This window comes from Adiantum capillus-veneris, chromosome 14 (assembly GCF_014529385.1).
Source record: "Adiantum capillus-veneris isolate H3 chromosome 14, ASM1452938v2, whole genome shotgun sequence".
Classification (NCBI taxonomy): domain Eukaryota; kingdom Viridiplantae; phylum Streptophyta; class Polypodiopsida; order Polypodiales; family Pteridaceae; genus Adiantum; species Adiantum capillus-veneris.
The window spans coordinates 48,338,669-48,349,699 of NC_140944.1; the positions used below are offsets into that span (position 1 = coordinate 48,338,669).

At 44.2% G+C, this 11,031-nt stretch overlaps 1 pseudogene; it reads left to right on the top strand.

Annotated features, from left to right (window-relative positions):
* Nucleotides 1-4,700: 4,700 nt before the first annotated feature.
* On the top strand, nucleotides 4,701-5,963 carry LOC147442334 (uncharacterized; annotated as a pseudogene).
* The last annotated feature ends 5,068 nt before the right edge of the window (nucleotides 5,964-11,031 follow it).

Sequence of the window (11,031 nt, forward strand, 5' to 3'; positions counted from 1 at the left end):
ATCGACACATATCCTAAATCTCCCGTTCTTCTTGGGCACAATAACAGCTGGAGAGACCCATTCGGACTCCTCCACTCGAAAGATGAAATCTGATTCCAAAAGCTTCGTCACCTCTTCATGAAGTGCCTTCTCATGAATGACCCCCAACCTCCTAAGCTTTTGAACCTTTGGCTTGGCACCTTCTTTTATATTGATTCTATGCGCGACTCCTTTAGCTCCTTGCAACTCTGTATATTCACTGGCGAATAGCTTTGGAAATTCCTTGAACATGTCTTCATACTCCATTTTTTCTTTTTCTGTCAAGTCCTCTCCTAGCATGCTCCTTATATTCACTTTGGCAGGCTCTACAATTGCTTTTGGACTATCCTTCTTCTCCTTGACATTCACATCATGCATCGATGCTTCCTTTTCAGCACTTATCCCAAAAAGATCAAAACATAATTGCATCCATCCTTCCTCTACACTTTCTTCTGATGTCGTAGACGACACATCACTATCGTATGACGTAGTTTATGTCGAATTTGTATCTTGCATCTCCAATAGGGGCTGTGTACGGCTCTCGTTTGTCTTCATGTTGTAGACAATGGTCCTTCCTTTCTCTTTGTCGGGGATGGTGATCAAGCCCGTGTCCCAATCCTGCTTAGCACCAAGGGTTATAAGCCATGGACTCCCTAAAATGATCGGATAAGCATTCTCACCTGCTTGCATCACGTAACAATCAACCAAGCACTCAATCCCCAAGACTTTTATCTTCACATCTTCAGCTATTCCAAGACACCTTGACTTTTTGTGATTGGCCATCCTCATACGGATCGAAGCATTCACTGACATCTTAACGCTTGCTTCCTTCATGATAGCCTCCGTCATGACACACACCTGGGCACCACCATCCACATATGCTTGCACTTCCGTCTTCTTTCCCAGCATAGCTTCAACTATTGGCACCATATCCACTGGGTGACCAACCATCCAGGATGACACCATGCTTTGATGCTTTTCCTTCTTGGAAGGAAGCCACGTACTCACACACTTGGTCCACTGCCTCCTCAATTTAGCATTCAAAGCCACCAACTGACCAAAAGATATATTTGCCTTTTGATTTCGTATGTCGTCGACAATATCATAGTCTTCAACACCTTGGCCAAGGAGGTAGTCCTCTGGACCAATTTTCCTTCTTCCCCGCCTCTTGCTACTTTCTGGTTTGTCTTCTACCTTAGCCTTTCCTTTTCTTGCTCTTGTTTCCCTCTCTTCTTCTGTCTCTTTCTCCCTATCATGCCTAGCTCTCTTATTGGCCAAAACATCCACATCTTCATGCTCAAGGGTAATGGTGTTGATAGCTCTACCTTCTCCATTTCCAGGCAATAGTTGTGGTGGTTGTTGTGGCGGCGGTGCTTCTAGTGCCCGCTCTTGATGATTTTCTTCTATTCTTCCTCGACCATGTCCATATAAGGGGTATATCCCTCCTCTATCTCTTGGTGGTTTAGGACAATCAGGGGCGTAGTGACCCTCTTCATCGCAATTGTAGCATCTTCCTTGTAGCCTTCGTCCCCTACCTCCGCGAGCTAGCCTCTCTTCTCTTTGGTTTCTATTTATTATGTTAATTCTTAATTCTTGCAACTCACCGGCAAGATCATGTAGAACCCGGGCCGTAGCAGGATCTGGACCTTGAACCACTCGCTCCACTCTATCATCCGTTGTCACAGGGACCATTGGTTGCACCACAACTAGCTCAGTATGTGTCAGGCCTTGCTCCCACCTTCTCTTGATCTTCTTGCTCTTGGCCTTGGCAATTTCCACAAATCTTTCAAATGTAGCAGGCTCATCTTGATCGACCTTCTCCCTTACACTTGGATGGAGACAATCTATAAACTGACATACTCTAAAGAAATCCCCTAGAGGTACTTGGGATGCCGCCTCTAATTGAACCCAAAGCCCTTTGAAGTATTGCAAAAACTCTTTAAAGTTAGCATGAACATAGTGCTGCAAACCTCTCAATTTCGTTGTTGCTTCTATTGTGGTTAAATTCTTTCCAAACCTGTCAAAAATTGCCAGCTTCACCTGCTCCCATGTTTGCTTTTTTTCTTCCTCTAAACCTTCAAACCACTCCCGAGCTTCTCCTTTGAGCGCAAGAGGAAATACATGAAGCTTGGCTTCGTCATTCACAATGTGCATACCAAGCATATGCCACTCGAAATCCGTAATCCAGTCCTTCACATCCTCCTTCCCTGTGAACACTGGCCGACTATAAGCCATCTCTTCGGAGTCGCTTCTCCCTTGCGTGAGTAACTCCACAAAAGTTGAAGTCTTGCACCTCAACCAAACCACCAATTTTCTTCAATGAAGCTCGAACTTCACAGCAAAACCGCTTCACCTGGGTGCACAACGGCAAATTTCCGGTCCCCAGCGGGATCGCCAAAGGATAATGGAGCAAAAGATGTCATGTGCACACTCACACACCCAGCAAACTCAACACAATACAAGGAATCTACTTAAATTCCTCACCTCACTCACCACCACTCAAAAGATCCCTGAAAATTCTACCCAGAACCTCAATTCAAACTCCAAACGCCTCGACCTACAAACCCTTGCCTGCCCAGAGACACTACATGGTGAGTCGAAGTGATCAACATTGGAAATCACGCTTGATGGTGACCAAAATATACAAGAAAAACCATCAAAAACCCAAAAACTCCAGCCACAAAAGACCACTCTCAAACCATTGCAAAGCCTTCACCAAACTCCACTCTGTTGGACTCTTTGGAGTAGCGCCAACCCTAATGGCACCGATACAAGGTCACATAGTCTTGCAGAAAGCCGCACCTTCTTCCATCAATTCCTTGCACACACACATCCATGGAAACCTCAGAACTTCCATAGACTCTCCCAAGTGCAAAATTGAAGAGAGAAAGCTCTCATTCACTCCTCCATACACTCGAAAACAGGACGGGAACGCAACGGGACTGCACTAGACCACCTGTAGGAATGCTGCTTCCTCTCCCACAAAGAGAGGTGAAAGTGCCAAAAATTGGCTTCCCAAATGCTCCTTCAGCCCAAGCACTCACGGCAGCATCACTAATGTGGCACTTTGATGCCTTTTCACACCTTTTTTGGTCCAGTTCTGACCCCTGATGGCCATTTTTCGAAGGAAAAACCCCAAACGGAGTCCAAAATTCACCAAATTTTTCACGCTTGATCCTCAATACCCAAAGCACATTTCCACATCCCCACATTCCATTTTTGAACACTTGTAGGACGATGCACGTATCACCGCAGATCAGGCGCCGCAAATAGACAGTTATCGCATGTGTCAAACTTCTCGAGCGGGATGAGAGTACCCACACTTGTCACTTGCATTATTCACATTATAAAAAGCTCAAACACATTATATAGAGCCAAAATAAGCCACTTAGAACCATATCCAAAGCCCCGATACCCTATTCAGGCATGTACGTATACTCGACTGCCGACACGCAAGCACGCATATTTACAATGTGCACACGTTGCACCTTTTTTTGAACTTGAAACCACTTTGCAAAGCTCCCAAGTGCATGTATTTACATCTTTTTGTAAATATGACCATGCATATAAACGCTACTTTGTACACGCCTTAAAACGGTCTATCAACGTTTCTAGTGCAGCCTACAGAGCAAAGCCGCAGGCTGGTACATTGATGAGCTAAAGCCATGGCCGAGGGAGGTGACTGCTGTGAGGAATGCGTATTGCAAAAGATCTTGTGAGAGCTATGCCAAGGTCAAGGGGGAGGCACCCGAGAGAAACTGCCTCCATGCTCAAGGAAGAAGCTCAGCTCGCCTGAAATCAAAGAAGGAGGTCTGGAGTGCTCAAGAAAGAGGGCACCTCAGGTTCGTGGTCAAGGACAGCCTCAGAGCTGCAGAGAGGGAGTAGAGGTGGCCGGGAGCACACGAGAGAAGGGGAGCCACTCTCAAAGGCAGGGTAGCCCAGGAAATCTAAGGGAGACCTCATCTGCAATTACGAATCGAAAGGAGAGAGGCCGGCTATAGAGAGACGGGTGGGTTTTTAAGGCTTGGAGGCCGCCAACTTGAGCAAGGAGGGAGGCGGGCCTTTGAGGGCTGAGCACTACAAGAGGGAGCTCTCTAAAACTGGCTCAGGGTGTAATAAAAAAGGATCTCAAAGAAGGTCTTACAGGGGAGGCATCAAGAGAGCACAGAAGGGAGCTACAGGGCACGGACTGCAGAAGCCAAGGAGAGAGAGAATACCCTCCACTACTGTAGGTAAGGAGGAGGATAGTCAGGGCCGGGGCTCGCCAGTAAGCAACCGAGGCTAGGGAGGCGTGTAAGTACCCAATTTGAAGATAGAGTAGAGGGGAGTGATTGGAGCTTGAAGGACGGCCAGCTTGTTGGGGGGTTTCTCTTTCTCTCTCACTTTTCATTTAGCACCCAACTGAAGGGTGACAGCAGACCAGAATAGCTCTTTTTGAATCTTTTTACTTCGTTGATCTAATTGGTCAATCAAAATATGAGGGTGACTTTGATAGCAATCTATATTTAGAGCTCAGGGCTTGCGGGTATGTATACATGTTTGTTATTCCGAACTGACAGAGAGGCCTAGCTATAGAGGTGCCCTGTCTCAGCTTTCTCCTTGTCATGTTTTTGGTGCCCGCCACTGAGGATCAAACTCTAGAGCTTCAGTTCATAATGGTCTTATGCTAAAAGTGATCCAATATGGACTTGGCTACAAGGAGGTTCTTCACAGGTGGCCAACATGAGGATATTGTGGCATGGTTTCGCCTTGTGGAGTACGAGTTTTCTCAATTGGAGCTTTATGATGACGAGTCGCAAGCTGATTATGCATGGCAAGGACTTATTTGTGATGCATACTACCTTTATTCCGTGCTATCTGAGGAAGAACAATGGAGTTGGCAAAGCATGAAAAGGGCTCGTTTTCTAGCTTTTTATGATCCTCCAGAGTTGTTTAGGACCATTGAGAATGATTCTCAACTCATCGAGCCTTGGAGAGAACTTCAAACACTATATTGGGAGAGCTTGGAGACCTCGACATCTCAGGTATGCTTGCCCCATGCTGGGTTTGATTTTGATTTGCATAGTGAAAATGGTTACAGCTGATGAGGAGGGTTATCAGAGCGACAAAGAAACATCTTCATGTAGTGATGGTGGGGAGAGCTCTGATGATAAATTAAGGTCTTTTATCCTTGTCCAGCTTAAAGACAAGGGGGTAGTTCATCACAATTTGGAATCCTTGGAAGTCAAAGCCAAGTTTGAAGAGAGTGATAGTGAGACAGAGAGCACTTGTGACAGAGATGCTTTGGATCTTAACTCACGGCAAGAGGGAAGGCAATGCCTTGTCTCACATGAGATGTATGTGCAACCAGTGGTAGAGAAGAATGAGAATGCTTCAGTCACAAGAGGCTATGAGCTTTTGTGATGATGAGAGTGTATATGAAGTGGTACAGGTTGAGGGTTGGTATGATGGTGCAATTGATGATATTGGGTTTTTTGATAGCCTCATGCATGAAGCAGGTGATGGTGTATCCCTCCTCGCTTCTTGATGAAGAAATGCATATTGAGAAAATAATGGGTGCTTCATGGAAAAATGATGCTTGTGTAGATGTCTCCAATGTGTTTAGGGGCTTGGTATGCCTCTTTGCAGGGATGTATGCTTTTCAATGCCTCTTGAGGGCTACTTTTGTTACTCATGGTGATGCTACAAATGTTACCAAGGCTTCCAAGTGCCATATGACCTATGTTGGCCCAAATGTAGGTTTTTGTGCAGGGTATAACAAAGAAGAAAATTTGATGCACATGCAGGTCTATGGCAAAGTAATTGATGGTTTTTTTGGTGCAAGGTTGGTGTGTGGCATCTTTATCGGGTTTCCTTGGGAGCCAGGTGAAAGTTTGATTAAGCTTTTGATGCATGGAAGACCAAGTTGTTTTGTGTGGGATCCAGGTGGAGTGAGCATCTACTAGTGTTGCTTATGAGCATGAATTGTCCAGCAGGCTAGGGGGGTTGGCAAACGGGGGTTGGCAAACTATGATAGGAGTTTTTTGGTTTGAAGTTTGCTGACCCATGTAAATACGGTGTGCTCGCTCTTTCCATTTTTGAGTGTGCTATGGTTGCTTGCACAGTGCTGGGCAAGGCCAATTTTGGATGTGTGCTCTTGGCTATGGTCTACAACTCTAAAGAAAGATGTTCACCTCAATATCATTATCCATTGTTCGTGTCTGGATAGAGGTGATTGGGAGTCGAGCATCATTTAAGCTGTGGTGAATGAGGCTACATTTAGATGCTTCATAGGCATTGGGTATTGCTTGGGGTAGAGCTAGTAAAGTGAACACGATGACTTGTCAAGTTAAGAGTTAAGGATGGTGATATCCAAGCCCGATGCAACCACGACGAGGAGCTCAGGCATTGGATCAAATAATAACAATGCTTTGGTGGGAATTAGCTCTTGCTCAAAGGAAATTAAAGAGTTATAATCAGGAAGTGTTACAATACAAAAAAAACGTCTGCAATCATTCCAAGCATGAACTGCACATGGCGCCGCCATGGAGAGAGTGCAAAGGGGGGAAGGTGCATCTGGGCATGAAAACGATGGGCGACCAGGTAGAGAGGGGCCTGAGGCCGCTACTCAGTGCAGAGGGGGTGGAGTAGGAAAAGGCAAGCTCACCTGGAATTAGAGCAGGTGAAGGGGGGGCCACTCTCCATATGGCATGAAAGACGAAGGAAGGAGAGGGCTACGTCGTCGAGGGTCCTGCAGAGGGTGGAAGACGGGGTGTCAAGCATAGCAGGTGTTGAAGGCTGAGGACTGACGTCTCTAGAGCAGCTACAGAGCAGAGCCGCAGGCTGGTACATTGCTGAGCTGAAGCCGTGCCTGCTATGAGGAGTGCATATTGCAAAAGAGCTCATGAGAGCTGGTCAAGGGGGCGGCAACCGAGAGAAACTACCTGGATGCTCAAGGAAGGAGCTCAGCTCGTGTGAAATCAGAGAAGGAGGGCCGGAGTGCTCAAGAAAGAGGACGGCTCAGGTTCGTGGTCAAGGACAGCTTCAGAGCTGCAGAGAGGGAGTAGAGGAAGCCGGGAGCACACGAGAGAAGTGGAGCCACTCTCTGAGGCAGGGCGGCCCAGAGAATCTAAGGAAGACCTCATCTGCAGCTAGGAATCGAAAGGAGAGAGGCCGACTATAGAGAGACGGGTGGTTTTTTAAGGGTTGGAGGCCGCCAACTTGAGCAAGGAGGGAGATGGGCCTTTGAAGGCTGAGCACTACAGGAGGGAGCTCTCTAAAACCGGCTTAGGGTGTAATAAAAGAGGATCTCAGAGAAGGTCTAACAGGGGAGCCATCAAGAGAGCACAGAGGGGAGCTACAGGGCACGAGCTGCATAAGCTAAGGAGAGAGAGAATGCCCTCCACTACTGCAGGCAAGGAGGAGGATAGTATGGGCCGGGGCTTGCCAGTAAGCAACCAAGGCTAGAGAGGCGTGCAAGTACCCAATTCAAAGATAGAGCAGAGGGGAGTGATTGGAGCTTGAAGGGCGGCCAGCTTGTTGGGGGTTTCTCTTTCTCTCTCTCTTTTCATTTAACACCCAACTGAGGGGTGACAGAAGACCAGAATAGCTCTTGTTGAATCTTTTTACTTCGTTGATCTAATTGTTCAATCGAAATATGAGGGTGACTTTGGTAGCAATCTATATTTAAAGCTCAGGGCTTGCAGGTCTGTATACATGTTTGTGATTCTGAACTGACAGAGAGGCCTAGCTATAGAGGTGCCCCGTCTTGGCTTTCTCCTTGTCAACGTGAGAGCTTGTTTAAGCTTCATGAAGGATTCCTCACATTTATCAGTCAATTCAAAATGTGTAATCAAGATGTACATGGTTTTGCAATTATAGCTTACATGTAAATGAACCTTTTGTAATATCCACAATGTTGCATGAAGGCTTGAATCCCTTTGACTGTTGTCGGTCTAGGCAAGTTAGCAATAACATGAATTTTATCCATATCTGTAGTTATGCCATGTTTTGACACTATATGCCCAAGAATTTTTCCCTATCTACCCATGAATGTGCACTTTTCAAGATTTAGGCAAATCCTGTAAAGTCTACATTTTTCGAATACCTTTTTAAGGTGCTCAAAAATGATCAGCCCGTATCGATGAATGTACACATAGATCATCCATATATACTTCCAAGGAATTCCAAAGGTATTCTTTAAAAGCATGACTCATTAATCTTTGGAAGGTGGCGGGGGCAATAGTCAACCCAAAAGGCATAACCGATAGGAAACAATACCCCATTTAGTTGCAAAGGCAGTTTTGTGCTGATCTTTGGGGTCAACCAAAAGTTGATTATATCCCAAAAAGCCATCTAAAAATTTGTAAGGTCCCTTTCTTGCAACTCGTTTTAAAACATGCTCCGTGTTGGAAGAGGAAAGTTGTCTCTAATGGTAGCTGCATTCATTTTCTTGAGATTGACACACACTCATAATTTTCCATTTTTCTTAGGTACTACCACAATTGGAGACACCCAATGTGTCTGTTCAATTTCATAAATGAATTCGGCTTCCTTTACCTTTTAAATCTCTTCTTTGATCTTTCTGGCAAAGGTTTCGTTATATGTGTATGGTCTTTGCCTGCTTGGTTTCGCATCATCTCTCATTTGTATGGTATGTTGACAGATTTCTGGATCAACTCCCTTGAGATCTTTATAAGACCAAGCAAAAATATCCCGGTATTCCCATAGTAGGCTTAATAAAATCCCTTCTTCTTCTTCCGTTAGGTCATTTGCAATGTAAGTTGTCCTAGGCTCTTCTCCTGGTTCGGCCAAATCTATCTTTTTTGCATTTTCAGATCCTTCATAGGACTCACCCTATTTTCATAATTCCCTTACAGGTTGTTCAACTACAATTTTGCGATCTTGGAGAGTATATTTCTTGTAATGGGATGAAACACTCATTACATCGGTCCCCTCTTCCTGAGTGGTTTCCATTTCTGTCGTATATATCTCCTTCAGAGCTTTTTTCAACTCTTGATACTTCTTTTTGTGTTCAACTCGTGTCATGGTCAAATCCCTGTCCTCGTATTTAGGTTTCACTTGAGTTTCTTTTCTCGTTTTCCTCAATGCTTGTGATTTTTCCTTTGTTCCATTTGGAGGATATCTTCTAGTGATTTTGTCCTTGACACAGATGTGCATCTATCTGCATCAAAAACTGCATTCTACTGGAGACTGATGGCATAGGTCTAGCTTTCAAGTTTCTCATATCTCTTTTTCTCCTATACCATTTCTATCTGCTCGGTTTTTGGTTCGAAAAGTCAAAAAACGTTTCCTCCCCTCCTTTTATGAGTAATTTAGCTCTCACATGTTCTTTTTCGGACCCTAAATCATCAGATGTAATGGAATGTTCTTCAAACTCATCTGTTGCATCATAATAAAGGTCTGAAAAGATTTGTTGAGCTTTCATTAAGTCCTTGGATTCTTGAATTTCTTCTTCAACGTGAAGGGTCAAAATCATTTGTATGGGAATGATGTTATAGCCATCCTCATTCCAAAATTGAGTAGGCATAGATGCATTTACGCATACATCCATTGTTGCTAAAATTTGAGTCCATTCAAATGGCTCAAACATATGCTCTAGAAAGGGTTCAAGTACATAAGGTTCGTCTATGCAATCCCTTTATAAGATGCATTCTTCTCGTTTTAAGCTCCCTTTTTCTGAGGCTTTGCACATCCAAATAGGAGTGTCCTTGTTCAACCAAGATGGAAGCTTAGTTTCAGCAGAAGAGATTGAATCAAATTCTTGTATGGGTGTTTTCATGACATCTCTATAAGTGTGATATTTTAGGTTAACCCTTGTTATTGATCCCACTTGCCTCCAGTACAAATAATTGTTTCCCCAATCCTGGATGAGTTATACTTGTCGTATGAAAGGTCTTCCCAAGATGATTTCGTAGTTTAGCTTCTTACCAAAGTCCACTATGGCAAAAGTGTGTTGATATTCAATCCCACAAGAATTAACTATCACTTTTTCAAGCAGTCCTAAGGGTCTTTCAATGTGTTTGTCAACCAACTGCAATTTCATTCGAGTTTGTCTAATGGCTTGTTTTCCCCACGATTCCCAAACTTCTTTTGTGGCTATGGCTATTCCTACCCCACTATTTAGTATTGCCATGGTTTCTATATCATTGTGGCTATCTAGTATTGTGGCTATGGCTATTCCTGCCCCACTATCTAGTATTCCCAAACTTCTTTTGTGGCTATGGCTATTCCTGCCCCACTATCTAGTATTGCCATGGTTACTATATCATTGTATCTCACTAGAAGGGTTGTATTTCCTTCTTCTCCTTCAGAGTATTCTTCGAATTTGTTCATTGGAACAGATCGAATCTCTTTGCTATCCACTTCGTGTTTCCTTTTTTCCAAAAAATTTATGACTAGCCCTGTTATCCCCACCTTCTCAAGATTTTTCTGTAGATCATTCCATAAATATGGCCTGATTTTCAATAGTTCTCCTAGAGTAAGAGTGCATGGAATAGGTGTAGACATGATTGACTGAATGTTGTCTGCCTTGAGGGTTTGTTTCGCTTTCTTTATCTGAGTGGTTTTACACACTATGGACTCATCTTCTCTATCTCCCAAGTAAGAGGCTAGGGTAATGTTTTCAAAGTCAATGGCTGAGACATTTCTGAAGCTTCTGAGCCGCAGTCCCCGTACAAGGATCGTACATCCGCGTCCATGTTCTGAGGTAGTTTATCTAACCAAACTTCCTCTATAGGAGCTGACTTCAGAGTTAGACTCCCATCATTTATCTCTCTAACTTTTTCCCATAACTGTGCTGGCCAATCTTCTTCTACGAATGGAATTTCATATAAAGCGTCTTCGCTGTCTAGTACTATAAGTTCTGGTTCTTTGGTTTCAAGGTGAGGTTCTATCATCACATTTTTTTTCTCCTTAGTTGTTTTGACCATAAGCTCCTCAGGTTTTGCTATACATTCGAGCTTGGCTTTTTGTTTGTCCAGCATCTCTTGAGTTATTCTTACCAAATTCTGA